Source organism: Vulpes lagopus, chromosome 24 (assembly GCF_018345385.1).
Source record: "Vulpes lagopus strain Blue_001 chromosome 24, ASM1834538v1, whole genome shotgun sequence".
Lineage (NCBI taxonomy): Eukaryota > Metazoa > Chordata > Mammalia > Carnivora > Canidae > Vulpes > Vulpes lagopus.
In genome coordinates, this window is record NC_054847.1 from 29885390 (window position 1) to 29901449 (window position 16060).

The 16060-nt window shown below is 33.3% G+C and overlaps 1 protein-coding gene across 9 annotated transcripts in view; it reads left to right on the forward strand.

Annotated features, from left to right (window-relative positions):
- MBD5 (methyl-CpG binding domain protein 5) overlaps nucleotides 1-16060 on the forward strand; it is a 438997-nt gene that overhangs the window by 219923 nt on the left and 203014 nt on the right. The gene's annotated exons all lie outside the window — the stretch shown is intronic.

Here is a 16060-nt window from a genome sequence, read left to right on the forward strand (position 1 = left end):
AAAATCCACAAGTTAAAGTGAGTTTACATTTATATTTAGATAACTTCCCTTATTCCAGAGTTTTATTGCTCTTTGTTTTACTGGATTTTAGTAAGTCACTCCCTTTTGTAAAATGTCTTAACTCCATGATAGGATTCAGTATGTAATGCTGTCAGTGAGTGAAGAGAGGGATGATATGTATGTTTAAACAATCAGCATATTACTGGTGAGGCTCTTCAGAAGGAATATGTTTTTTAGGTTTTGGTTTTGAATTATTAAATCAATATTTACTCATGGTTATTAAAATAAGAACAAATAATATGGAAAGTATAAAATAAAAAATAAAATTTGAAACCATCCTGTTTCTACTTTCCAGAAGTAACTTGTATTGACTTATTTTAGGCATCATTTCAGAAATCTTCTCTCCACACATGTTTATGTGTGTACGTACATGTACCACACATGTGTACATATACATGCATATATATAGTGTATGCCCTTTTTTTTATACATAAATGCAGCATATCCATTGTTCTTTGCTAATGGTCTTGCCCTTGTCTCTTTATTGTTGATTTCTAAGAGCTGTTGGTATACTAATAAAATCTATCTTACACATTTCAAACATTTTTCTGTAGTTTAATTTGCACTTCAACATGATTTATGGTAGGTTTTTTTTCCCATACTGAAATTTTAAGTTTTGTTTTAGTCAAATAATCAGTCTTTTATGTTATGGCTTCTTTAGTTTATTTCCAAGATTTTAAAATATATAACACCATTTCTTCTTTCTTACCTTACAGACTAATTTTTGTTAAGGGACTTTACTACAGCAGTTTTAGGTTTACAGCAAAATTAAGAGAAACATATAGAGAATTCCCATTGACCTTCTGTCCCCAAACTTTCATAGTCTTCCTCATTATCAGTTTCCCCACCACAGTGGTACATTTGTTACAAGTAATAAACCTACATAGACACATCATTATCACCTGAAGTCTACAGCTTACCTAAGGGTTCACTATTGGTGTTGTACGTTTTATGGATTTGAACAAATTTAGAAAGGCATGTACCCACTATCACAGTATCATACACAGTAGCTTCACTGCCTTAAAGTCCTCTATAAACTTCCTATTCATTCCTCCCTCAAAATTTTTTTAAATAATATATTTTCAATTTAAATCTTTAAATTGTCTGCAATCCTGTTAGTATACCAGCAGCTTTTATTGATTAATCTTTTAATTTTAATTTTTTGGCATTGATTAACCTTTTTTTTTTTAAGTTACCTTTATCTTACACTAAAAATCTTATGTATATTAGAGTATATTTCAGGATTCTCCTATATATATATATAATTTTGTCTATTTCTTCTCTAGTTTAAAACTCCTTGTGCTGTATGTTTACAGTGTTTTTACTATCTAGAAGGACTGGTTTCCTCTGTACTCCTCTTTTTCCCCCCCAAAAAAATATTTGTAGATAATGGCATATTTTCAACCAAATGAACTTTGGTATTATCTCTTAAGTTCTGAAAATAAGAAATCCTATTGCTATTTAATGGGAATCTTATTAAAATAATAGATTAACTTTGTTGGAAAAGTGAGTCTTTCAGTATTGATTATATCTGTCCTGAAGACAAATTACGTGTTTTGTAGATATCTGGATTTGTTTATCCTGAGTTACTTATTTTTGTTGTTTTTCATATTATATGGATTTCTTTCTAGTTTTTATTTTCTAATTGAGCATGGCTTATATTATAGGAGAATCATTGATTTTCAGTATACTATGTAACTAGTAGCTACCTTTCTAAACTCTTTTCTAGAGTTTTTCCATTGATTTTCTTGGGTTTCTCAAGTATATATGCATGGAAATAAGGATATAATTATCTCTTCCCTCCCCCGCCACCATGTGATTGACACATAACAGAAGTTTATGGTATACAGTGTGATGATTTGATACAAATATATATTGCAAATGATTACCACAATAAGGTTAGTTACCATATCCATCAACTCATGTAGTTACTATGGAGAAGGTGTGTTTGTGTATGTCTCTGTGTCTGTGTGTGTGTGTGTGTGTGTGTGTGTGTGTGTGTGTATTGAGAACGTTTAAAATCTCTCTTAGCAACTTTCAGGTATACAATACAGTATTGTTAACTATAGTCACCATGCTGTGCAGTAGATCCCTAGAACTTATTCATTTTAATAAATGGAAGTTTGTCTCCTTTGACCACCTTCACACATTTCTCCCACCTTATCCCCCACCCCACCTCAGCAACCACCAATCTACTTTATGTTTCTATAAGTTTAGTTTTATTTTAGATTCCACTTATGAGATCATGCAATATTTGTTTTTCTCTGTTGGACTTACTTCATTTAGCATAATGCCCTCAGGGTCCATCCTTATAGTCACAAATGGCAAGATTTCCTTCTTTTTATGGATGAATAATATTTCATGTTATAAACCCACACATACACATATGTCACATTTTCTTTATTCATTCATCCATTGGTAGACACGGGTTGTTTCCATGTCTTGGCATTGTAAAGGTTGCAGCAAGGAACATGGAGGTATAGATATCTCTTTGAGATAGTGATTTTATTTTCTTCAAATATATACCCAGAGTGGGGTTACTAGGTCATATGCTAGTTCTATTTTTAATATTTTGAAGAACCCCCCCATAGTGTTTTCCATAGTGCCTGTGACAATTTATATTCCTACCACCACTGCCCAAGCATTCTTTTTTCTCCACATCCTTACCAGCACTTGCAATCTCCTGTATTTTTTAAAATAGCCCTTCTAATGTGTGTGAAATGACATCTCATTATGGTTTTGATTTGCATTTTCCTGATAATTAGTGATGTTCGACAATTTTTATGTACCTTAGGCCATTTGTATATCTTCTTTAGAAAAATATTTATATATTTTCTTTGCCATTTTAAAAATCAGATTTTTTGGTTTTTTACTGCTGAGTTGTAGGAGCTCCTTATATGTTTTAACCCCTTATCAAATAGAAGATTTGTAAATACTTTCTCCCTTTCCATAGGTTACCTTTCCATTTTGTTGATTTCTGTTTTTCGGTATAGAAACATGGTTAATGTAGTCTCACTGATTTCTTTTTGCTTTTGTTTGCTTGTGTTTTTCATGTCATATCAAAAAAATCATTGCCCAGACCAATGTTAAGAAGCTTTTCCCCTATTTCTAGGAGTTTTATGGTTTCAGGTCTTATATTTAAGCTTTAAATTCAAATCAAGTTAATTTTTGTGAGTGCTATAGGATAAGGGTTCAGTTTTATCCTTCGCTTGTGGATATCCAGTCTTTCCAACACCATTTATTGAAAAGGCTATCTTTTCCTCACTGAATTTTCTTGGCTCCTTGTCAGTGTGGGCTCTTACTGATCATATTGTAAGGGTTTATTTCTGGGTTCTTCATTTTATTCCATTGGTCTTTGCATCTGTTTTTATGGTAATACCATATTGTTTTGGTTGCTTTAGCTTTGGAGTGTAGTTTAGAAACAGGAAGCATGATGCCTTTAGCTTTGTTCTTTCTCAAGGTTGCTTTAGCTATTCAGGGTCTTCTGTGATTCCACTCGACTTTAAGATTTCTTCTATCGGTAAAAAAAAATGCCACTAGTATTTTGATAGGTATTTCACTGAATCTATAGATGGCTTTTGGTAGTATGAACATTTTAACAATATTAATTTTGCTAATCCATGTCATGAGATAACTCTTCACTTATTTGTGTCTTCTTCAGTTTCTTTCATAACTATCGTATAATGTTCATTGTCTTTCACCACCTTGGTTAAATTTATTTGTATTGTATTATTTTTTATGCTACTGTGAATGAGATTGTTTTCTCTATTTCTTTTTCAAATTGTTCATTGTTATTGTATAGAAGTGCAACTAATTTTCATGTATTGGTTTTGTTCCTGAAACTACTGAATTCACTTATTAGTTCTAACAGTTTTTTGATGGAGACTTTAGACTTCTCTCTATATAAGATCATATTATCTGTAAACAGGGATAATTTACTTCTTCCTTTCTGATTTGGATACTTTTTATTTCTTTCTTTTGCCTAATGGCACCAGCTAAGATTTCCAGTATTTTGTTTAATAGGAATGGTGAGATTGGACATTCTTGTCTTGCTCCTGATCTTACAAGAGAAGATTTCAACATGAGCTTGTCATATGTGGGTTTTATTATATTGAGACTTTTTGAGGGTTTTATCATGAAAGGATGCTGAAATTTGTCAAATGCTTCTTTTGTTTGCATCACTTGAGATCATATGATTTTGATCTACACTCTATTAATGTGATGTGTTACATTTATTGATTTGCATGTGTTGAACTATTCTTGCATCCTAGGGATGAGTACCACTTGTTCATAATGTATGACTCTCTTAATATACTCTTGAATTCATTTGTTAATATTTTGTTGAGAATTTTTGTATATATATATATGTATATATATATATATATCCATTAGATATATTGACCTATAGTTTTCTTTTTTTTAGCATTCTTATCTGCCTTTGTAGTAGGGTAATGCTGGCCTTGTAAAAATGAATTTAGAAGTCTCTCCTCTGAAATTTCTTGGAAATGTTTGAGAAGGATTGGTATTAATTCTTCTTGAAACGTTTGGTAGAATTCACCAGTGAAACCATCTAAGCCTGGGCTTTTGTTTGTTATAAGGTTTTTGATTACTAATTCAGTCTTTTTACTCATTGGTCTCTGGGCTTTCTGTTTATTCATAATTTAGTCTTGGTAGGTTGTAGGTTTCTAGGAATGTATTCATTTTCTAGATTGTCCAATCATTGACATATTATTATTCATTGTAGTCTCTTATTTCCCTTTGTATTTCTGTGGTTTCTGTTGTAATATCTTCTCTTTCATTTACAATTTTATTTATGAGTCATTCTGTTTGCTTAGTCTAGCTAAAGGTTTGTCAGTTTTGTCTATCTTTTCAAATTCTTGAGATCCCTGGATGGCTCAGCGGTTTAGCGCCTGACTTTGGCCCCGGGCATGATCCTGGAGTCCCAGGATCAAGTCCCACATCAGGCTCCCTGCATGGAGCCTGCTTCTCCCTCTGCCTGTGTGCTCTGCCTCTCTCTCTATGTGTGTCTCTCATGAATAAATAAATAAAATCCTTAAAAAAAAAAGAACAAATTCTTAGTTTTGTTAATCCTTTCTATTGTTATTCTCTATTTCATCTATTTCTGCTCTAATCTATTATTTCCTTCCTTAGGCTAATTTCGGATTTAGTTTGTTCTTTTTCTAATTCTTTGAGATATGTATGTAATATTAGGTTGTTTGAGATCTATTTCCCTTATGTATATCTTTATAACTATAAACCTTCCTGTTAGAACTGCTTTTTCATACCGTACATTTTGGTATGTTGTGTTTCCATTTTCATTTGTTTCAAGATATTTTTAAAATTTCTCTTAATTTCTTCTTTGATCCATTGGTTGTTCAGAATTGTACATTTTAATTTCCATGTATGTGTATATTTTTTCAGCTTTCCTCCTATTGTGATTTCTAATTTCATACCATTGTGATAAAAAACATACTTAGTATAATTTCTGTCTTCTTGAATTTGTTGAGATTTGTTTTGTGCCCTCATATATGATTTGTCCTCGAAAATTTTCCATATGTGCTTGGAGAAAATGTATGTATATTCTGCTGCTATTGGATGGGATGTTCTGTACACGTCTGTTGGGTCCATTTGGTCTATGGTATTATTCAAATCCACTATTTTCTTACAAAGTGTTTGTTTGTATTGATCTATCCATTGTTGAGAGTAGTGCCTCTTCCTAATACTTGCATCTCTATTTCTTTCTGCTAATTAGCTAGTACAACCAGAACAATATTAATATAATTGTTTAACTTTTTTTTTTTTTTGGCCTACAAATACTTTTCCCACCATGGAATTACTAACTGTTATAGTTCTCATAGCTCTGAGTAAAGGGAAAATGGGTAATTGCAAACCAAGAAATTCTTTAAAAAATGAAACAGAAAAAAAAATGAAACAGAGTTGAATGAATAGTTGAATTTCTAGATTTATATGAATAATAAAAATCAATTCTCTGATGACAGAATTACATTGTCTTTTTCCTCCCCAGTGGCTACCCTAAGATTTACTCTTTATCCATATTCTTTAGCAATTTGACATGATGTGCTTAGGTTATGTTTCTTTGTATATTTTCTTCTTGAGTGTTGCTGAGCTGCTTTGATCTGTAGGTTGATATTTTCTCACCGTACATGGGGAATTTTACTTATTATGTTATCAAATATATTTTCCTGCCCCATTTTCCCTTCCTTTTTTCTTTTGCTGGGACTTCATATACATCTATGATAAATTACATGGTCCTGTATCTTGGCTGTATGAGTCAACTGAGACTCTTCAGAAATTTCTGTTCATCTGTTTTAACCATTTTTAAGTGTACTTGATTCTTTTTTGTTTCCTTTTCTCCTAAGATTCGCTTTGTGCATTCATTATTATGGTATATCTCCAAGTTCCTGATTTTTTATTTATTCATTCATTTATTTATTTATAAGAGATTATTTTTAAGTAATCTCTATACCAAACATGAGGCTTGAACTCACAACCCCAAGATCAAGAGTCACAGGCTTGACTGAGCCAGCCAGGTGCCCCATGTTCTTGATAATAAAGTACTTGCAGTACTTCCTGAGGTACTGAGTCATTGCTGAATCTATTCTATTGCTGTTTTCTATGGAATTTGGGTCACATTTTTCAGTTTGTTCATTTGTTGAAATTTTTTATTCTATACTGGGTTGATTATATACTTTAGAGACTGTGGATTCTGTTGTCTTCTCCTAAAGAATATTGACTTTTTTTTTTTTTTCTAACGGTTAAATTCCTGGCTGCTTATCTTTGTCTAGTAAAGATTTGGTTCTGTATTTTGTTAGAGTGGGTCTCTTTTGGTTTTGCCTTTAAACCTAGGGCGACTCTTAGTACGGGGATATAATCTTACCCTGAAATGTGGCCCTTTGGGGATTTCTGTGGAAAGCCTAAGTTGTTCACCCACCTGCATCAGTTTGGTAAGATTCAAACTCCAAAGTCTTTGTCTCATGCAGTGAACAACACCAAAAATCTCTGTTCAGCCTTTTAGCTATTATTTTCCAGTAGGTTCTTTGGAGTCTTCCCCATGTATATATGGTTGTGGGGTGGGGCGGGGGGGGGGGGGGTTGTATGCAAATTTTAACTTCCCCTCTGTGTTTCACCACTTTCCAAAATCTACCTCCCCCCACCTTCAATTATCAGCCATTCTTTCAGCCCTGAACTCTGGTCTTTTAATACCTCAAGCCAATAAGAATGTAGCATTCTGCTTCAGTTATGGCTATTCCCACAACCTTCTACCTCAAAGGAAAAACTATGTAAATACAGATCTTGTCCAGCAATGTTCTCTTTTTTCAAGGATCTAAGCCTCTTTCTGTTTTTACCTACTTTTGGTCAATCTCCAAATAGCTGTTTTTTATTTATTTGTTTTATTGTTTTTTCACAGTTTATAATTGTTATCATGGGATAAAAGTCTGGTTCAAGTTACTCTACCATTATTGGAATTTCAGTTCCTGGAATTTTTTTACTTTTATATTTAACTATTCACTTCATTATTTTATATTCATGTATATTATTTCACTTCATGATTAGTGATCACTTAGACTTTAGGTTTCATTCCTGATTCTGCCAATTGTTACAGCATTACTTCAAATTTCTGATTTTTAGTGTTCCTGTATATAAAATGGAAGTGATTGTAGTTACCTTGTAAAATTGGTTGTTTTGAATATTAAATATGACAATAAACATATGACACAGAGCCTAGAACTTCATTGATATTCATAAATGCTGCTACCCTTTATTACCATAATCATTCTATAAGGGTGGAATGTCAAATATTACTATGTGAGATGACTTACCTAAGATCTTACTACTAAATAATAGGACTATAGATTAATTAAATCATTTCTACAAGATAAGTTTATGCCTCCCAGGAGTTCCAGTTTTAGTATTATCCCATGTAAGAAGGAAAAACTGCCTGATCGTGATTTGAGGAGGAACAACAAAACAAAAATTACTAACAATAAGGCTATGTGGTCAGTGTCTGAGAGATGCCCTTTTCTCTTCTATGAACCCTTAGGAGCTGCCCAACTGACTGGTGACCAGAAGATAACCATGGTAGTGTTTTTTTTCCTAACAGAGAAGAACAAGTCTAATTACATTTCCAATTTTAGAGTCAGACAGAATTTCCGTGAGAAACTCAGGCCTAGTAAAATAAGTACTGTTTAGGTATGTGGTCATTAAAGAAAATAGTAAAAAATATACCACTATGTAATTAACTATTCTGTCCTGTAGGTTAGTTGTAACTCACAAATGAATGATTTATACCCTGGGCAAGCATGTAATTTCAGAAATTGGTTATTGAATGATGTTTTCTATGAATAGTTAACAACATTGTTTTGTCTACTGAAATCATGTTATGGATATGTATATGTGTTATTATGTGTTATATTTTAAGTAATGCTTATGATACTGTGTGTGCTTTTCAAAAACAGTATGCTATAGAGGAAGCAATTTAATGCTAAAGATAAAAAGGGAAACTAGTTGAGGTCGCATCCACTCTCTCTGGTAAGCATTACTATAGTTACTATGCACATTTATGCCTGTTCAAATAGAAACCCATCAATCATGTAAACTCAGGGCCAGATTCTGATCTCTAATACATAGTATGAATTGCCACATATCTTTTTACCTCCAAAAAAATAAAAAATAAATGTTCAGTATCATCCGAGATTAAAATCTTTCCTTTCAAATTGATTTTATTTTTATCTAGACTAAGAAGCAAAATGCAATGTCAGAAGAGGAAATAAAATAATTCCTCCCAGGATGTGGTTTCTTTTTTTATATATAATTCTTACAGAATCAGGTATTCATATGGTTCTGTAATCATAATAATGGCTCTGAGAAAAAATAGAAAAATTATTATTTATACTTTTTAAAATGGAATCTTTTTATCCTTTGCAATCATATGTACTAACTTGTATTGTAGGGGAAGGCCGTATTGTAAAAAGAACATTACCTAAGGTTATAATATATGAAAAGCAAATAAAGTCTATATACATACTAAATGAGATTTATCAAAATAGATTTTATCCTTGTTCCATGAAAATTTAACAATTTTATTAAAGCTTACCATGAAATATTTAAAATAATAAAACTGTCTTGTTTTTGGAATTTATGGTTTTTTTAAGTATAAGATAATTGCACAGAAGATTTGAAGATAAAATCTTCATTTACATTTTCTCTCAGCCAAGGAAATTTAGTTCAATTTACACATAGTGTTATTTTTGAACAGTGTTTATTAAGAACTTTTTATGAGCAAAGCACTGTGCTAGGCATTTTTAGGGGATATAAAAATAAACCTGGTACCACCCTGCCTAAAAGAAGTGTGTAGCTTAGTAAGACAAACAAAAGCACACATGTCACACATGCATATGAGCAGAGTGTGGAAACTTTCAGAGTATGGCTGTCAACAGTATGGTTCCAGGGAGCAGTGTTGGTATGTGCCACTTTTTATTGTATTTCAGAATTACAAGTGATCTTTAGGAGAGCCTAGCATAGTACCAGGAGCATAATTAGCATACAATAAATGTTGTGAAAGAAGAGATAAAATATTCTCTCATGGTTGGGGTTGGATAGCAGGCTGGATGTGGTGTGACTGTGTGTGTGTTAAATGTCTCTACGGTTAGACCTGTTATTTTAGAATTCGATTTTTTTTTAAAATCTGGATTTTACGTTCTTTGTGACCTTGCACAAATTACCTCTTTAAACTTCATTTTCTTCATCGGTCATATATGGTGATAATATCTGTTTCATAAGTTTGTTGTAAAGTGTGAATGAGATAATGTATGTCAGGCCTATATTACAGTGGCTTTGATATTTTAAATTAGAAAATACTGTTACATTTACTGTGACTGTTTGCATTATTTTTGCTATTAAGGGGGGTAAAATACCCCTTAATAGCAAATGAAACAGAAGTAGTTAAACTATAACATAACTTTACATGTATGCAAGTAGCAGAATTTTTACTCCAAAAAGTGGCACTTCACTTGATCTACATTATTTTATTTTTTAAATTGAGGAGAAATAATTCATGAGTTACGAATAGAATAAATTTATTACTAATTTTGTATTTGGTCATTTTATCTTTGCAGAATGAAAACTCAAATAATCACTTAGGTATTACTATTTACTCTTTCATACACTTATTTATCCATTTCACAAATACTGAGTGAGCACCTCCTGTTTGCCAGGCATTTTGGTAAGCACTGATGATACAGTAGTGAACAAGACTGACCAACTTCCCTTCATCAAAGTTTAAATTTAGTTGGAATTCTAGTCCATTGTTCACAGACCTGGATATGCAAGTCCAGCCTTTCAATGAAAGGTGTTTCACAGGTGGTTAACAGTGTCCTAGATACTGTGCTTGAGATTTAGGGAGTAGATGTCATATGAACGAAGGTTTCTTTCTTTGATTCCATGGATCATAACAAGGCAAGACAGCATCAGACTTGAAAAGTTACATTATGGCCCACCTTCCAGAATGATAAATTTTTTGAGCATGCTTTACAAAATTATGAGGGCTTAGGTACAAATGAGTAACAAAGTTAGGTCAGGAAATACATGATCACAAAACTCTACTATTAGAGTTTGTATTATTATATAGGCTACTTTAGGTAAAAATAATTAAATATCTCTCTATCTTTGGAGTATTAGGAAACCTTGGGCTTGAAACTGATACCCAGATTCACAGCTATTTTCTCTTTGAAACTTTTCTTATATGTTCCCCTTTTTCTTATATCATTGATCACCCTATTGCTAACTATATTGAAAGAATTTTGTTAATTAAACAAAACAATTCTAAAACATTCTAAAACATTCATAATTTTAAACAATTAAAACATTCTAAACCATGGAAAGGCCCTCTCAGCCTTCCTCTTTATTGTCTGAATAAGAATTATTTTGGGGAAAGATTGAGCATTTGCAATTTTGTCTCAAGTTTAAGTTCCTATTAATAGATTTGGGCAAGTATGCTTATCCTTTTTGTTCAACCATAAAATGCAGATAATAAAATTCAGTTATATGATTCAGATTTCAAAATAAGATTGTAGCTTTAGAAATTATAAGCTTTGATAGTGTGCTGTTGTTTTCATTAGTAAGAGATAATGATTAGTTATAGCAACTACTATTAAATAAGCATTTTCTACAGACCATATGCTTCACGTAGATTATTGGTAGCTCGTACAGTATCTCTTCATGCTAGAAATCATTATTGCCTAATTATATACAAAAACAATATGGTCTCAAAAGTATTAACTGATTTTCCCACATAAATTAGAATCAGTCAGTTGCAGAGACAGAATTCAAACCCACATTCGTGTTGATCCATATCCAACCCCTGTCGCAGCATATTGCCTCTCAATTGGATACTAACACGCAGAAGTGGATTGAGAAGGCATATGCAGCCGTATTAAATTCCCTGTTACGACCTTACTCTTTTCCCTTAAAAAAAAATAATGTATTATGTGTACATGTAAAGTCAAATAATATTTAATGTCCCCTCCCTATGAGTCTACCTAGAGATAACTGTTTTTAATGTTTAACTGCTTTAATCCTCCTTTTAATTCACCAAAAGTGGGCAGCCCGGGTGGCTCAGCGGTTCAGTGCCGCCTGCAGCCCAGGGCGTGATCCTGGAGACCCAGGGTCGAGTCCCGCATTGGGCTTCCCATATGGAGCATGCTTCTCCCTCGGCCTATGTCTCTGCCTCACTCTCTGTGTGTGTCTTTCATGAATAAATAAATAAATAAATTTTTTAAAAAATAATAATAATAAAACTCCTTGAAAAAGTAGACAAAATTTGAAAAAAGATCTTTGATCTTTTTCCTACAATAAGTAACTTCTATAGTAGGGGGAATATTTTATTTTAATCATTAAGTACTTTAAATAAATTAGAATGGGTTTTCACATCTTAAAAATATGTGTAACATCTACCTTCTTGGATAATGGACATTCAGAATATTGGAGATGGCAGGTGTCACTAATTGTTCATTTGATCCCTCAGAAGAGCTGTTCTTTCATAGCATATGTGAACAGCCAGAGAAGACAGTAGCTCAAAGCCAGTTAGAATATTTAGTCCCTTTAAGGAATGTAACACCTACTTTAATTCTGCTTAGTGTCATTTGAAATAACATTTGCTTAGCATGTTGAGAATATTTTGTAAGCCCAGTGTACCTAATGACTTATAAAATTCTAAATTCAGGGGCATCTGGGTGGCTCAGCAGTTGAGCACCTGCCTTCATCCCAGGGCGTGACCCCGGGGTCCTGGGATCGAGTCCCACATCAGGCTCCCCGCAGGGAGCCTGCTTCTCCCTCTGCCTGTGTCTCTGCCTCTCTCTCTCTCTGGGTCTCTCATGAATAAATAAAATCTAAAAAAATAAAATTCTGAATACATTGAGGTTAACAACTTCTTATCATGCAGTTTTATAAAGAGAGATGAGAATATCAAACCTTGAAAATATGTCATGGTGAATCTGTTTATTGATAAGTGAAATGTGGACCTGTAATGAAACATTACATATTTAATAAAACAAGTTAAAATATATTTTCAGAATGTCTCTCAGAAAATAGGACTCTAAATCGAAGAAACAAATTCAATATTTGCAAGACAGTGTTTTCTTTTGAAAATATTCATGAAGTAGATCTATAATTAATGACATGTTAAATTCTACTTGATACTTTTTTTATTTTTTTAAATGTTAGGGAACAATAGGGTAATATTTGTAGGCATAATACTATTTTTGTAAAAATAAAAATATATATTATATGAAAGCAAACTATAACAATGTCTTTACCTTAGGGTAAAGATAAAGGGGGTGAATTAGGGGACTGTGACTTTTTACTTTTCTACTTTATATCACTGGAGGGTTTTTTTTCAAAATGAGTATCTGATTTTTTGAAACCAGGAAAAAAAAAATAGAGACATTTTAAGAGAAATAATGCAAAGAATAGAAGTGATAAGGGGGAAAATAAAATTAAACCTTTGTGTCTTATTAGTATGGTGAACTAGATACCCTCCATCTCATGGTAAACAACTAAAGGTGATGTGATAGATATAAAGCTGTTGCAATCAATACAATATTTTAATGGTGTAAAGATAGGCAGATTGACCAGTGGAGTGAAATAGGACAGACCAGAGACATCTGTGAGAGGTTGGAGAGTTATATAACAGAGCTAGCATTGTGATAAGGGTTGACTTTTCAATAAATGGTATTGGATTCATTGATTATTCAGAATAGGGAAAAATTTAAGATACAAAATTTACAAACTCATTATGGAAAAAAATTGTTAAATTTAATTGCATTATAATTGTGATGTTTCTTTTCTCAAAAGTCACCTTAAAAGAATGAGAAAACAGGGATGCCTGCATGGCTCAGCGGTTGAGCATCTGCCTTCAGTTCAGGGCATGACCCTGGGGTCCAGGGATTGGGTGCCACATCGGGTTCCCTGCAGGGAGCCTGCTTCTCCCTCTGCCTCTGTCTCTACCTCTCTTTCTCTCTCTGTGTGTCTCATGAATAACTAAATGAAATATTTTTAAAAAAAGAAACACAAGTTACAAACTGAAGAAGACATTCCAACACATATAATCAAAAAAGAACAATTACAAATCAATACCCCTATAAAAAAAAAGAAAAGAAAAATGGACAAAGGAATTTTTACATTTACTCTGATTATGTTTTCTTTTTTTTTTTTTTTGATTATGTTTTCAAGTAACTATTCCTAATCCTTTTTTTTCTTGCAAAATTTTATTTAAGTTCAAGTTAGTTGACATATAGTATAGTATTGGTTTCAGGAGTAGAATTAAGTGATTCATCACTTACTAACACCCAGTGTGCATCACAAGTACCCTCCTTATTTAATGCCCATCACTCACTCAGCCCATCTTCTACCCACCTCCCCTCTATTAACCCTCAATTTGTTCTCTCTAGTTTAGAGTCTCTAATGGTTTGACTCCGTTTCTCTTTTTATCTTATTTTTCCTTCTCTTCCCCTATGCTCATGTTTTGTTTCTTAAATTCCACATATGAGTGAAATCATATTGTGTTTTCTCTTACTGACTTAGCATAATACACTCTAATTCCATCCATGTCACTGGAAATGGCAAAATTTCATGCTTTTTGATGACTGAGTAATATACCATTGTGTGTGTGTGTGTGTGTGTGTGTGTGTGTGTGTGTATACATCTTCTTTATCCATTTCATTAGCTGATGGATATCTGGGCTCTTTCCATAGTTTGGCTATTGTTGGTAATGTTGCTATAGACATTGGGGTGCATGTGCCCCTTCAAATCAGTATTTTTGAATACTTTGGATAAATACCTACTAGTGCAATTGCTGGGTCATCAGCAATTAACTTAACTTTTTGAAGAACCTCTATACTGTTTTCCAAAGTGGCTGTACCAGCTTACATTCCCACCAGCAGTGCAAAAGGGTTCCCCATTCTCTGCATCTTAGCCAATATTTGTTGTTTCCTGTCAATTTTAGCAATTCTGACAGGTGTGAGGTAGTATCTCATTGTGGTTGGTTTCGACTTGTATTTTCCTTATGACAAGTGATGTTGAGCTTTTAAATGTACCTGTTGGCCTTTTGTATGTCTTCTTTGGAGAAATGTCTGTTCATGTCTTCTGCCCATTTCTTGACTGGATTTTTTTTTAGGGGGGGGTGTTGAGTTTGGTAAGTTCTTTATAGATTTTTGGATACTAGCCCTTTATCTGATATGTCATTTGCAAATATTTTCTCCCATTCTGTAGATTGCCTTGAGTTTAGTTCACTGTGCACAGAAGCTTTTTATCTTGATAAGGTCCTGATAGGTCAATCTTTGCTTTCATTTCCCATTCCTCTGGCGATGTATGTAGTAAAAAGTTGCTGTAGATGAAGTCAGAAGTTGCTGCCTGTGTTCTCTTCTAGGAATTTGATGGATTCCTGTCTCACATTTATGTCTTTCATCCATTTTGGTTTTATTTTTGTGTCTAATGTAAGAAAGAGGTCCAGTTTCATTCTTCTGCATGTTGCTCTCCAGTTTTCCCAAAAACTTTGTTGAAGACACTGTCGTTTTTCCATTGGATAGTCTTTCCTGCTTTGTTGAAAATCAGTTGACCATACAGTTGTGGATCCATTTCTGGGTTCTCTCTTCTGGTCCATTGATCTATTTGTCTGTTTTTCTGCAGTACCATACTATCTCAATGATTATAGTTTTGTAATACATCTTGAAGTCCAGAATTGTGATGCCTCCAGCTTTGCTTTTCCTTTTCAACATTACTTTGGCTATCAGGGGTTTTTCTGGTTCCATACAAATTTTAGAATTGTTTATTCCAGCTCTGTGAAAAGACCTGGTATTATTTTGATAGGGATTGCATTGAATGTGTGGATTGCTTTGGGTAGTATAGACATTTTAACAATGTTTGTTCTTCCAGTCCATGACCATGGAATGTGTTCCCATATCTTTTGTTTTCTTCAATTTCTTTCATGAGTGTTCTATAGTTTTCAGATGTTAAGCATCTTTTCTTTTTTTTTTTTTTAAGATTTTATTTATTTATTGATGAGGGACAGAGAGAGAGAGAGGCAGAGACACAGGCAGAGAGAGAGAAGCAGGCTCCATGCAGAGAACCTGATGTGGGACTCGATCCTGGGACTGGAGGATCAGGCCCCGGGCCGAAGGTGGCACTAAACCGCTGAGCCACCCAGGCTGCCCAAGTTGAGCATCTTTTATCTCTTTGGTTACATTTATTCCTAGGTATCTTACGGGTTTTGGTGCAATTGTAAATGGAGTTAATTCCTTGATTTCTCTTTCTGCTGCTTCATTATTGGTGTATAGAAATGCAACAGATTTCTGTGCCCCAATTTTATACCCTATGACTTTGCTGAACGCATGTATCAGTTTGAGCAATTTTCTGGTGGAGTCTTTCAGGTTTTCTGCATAAAATATCATGTTGTCTGTGAAGAGTGAAAATTTGACTTCTTCCT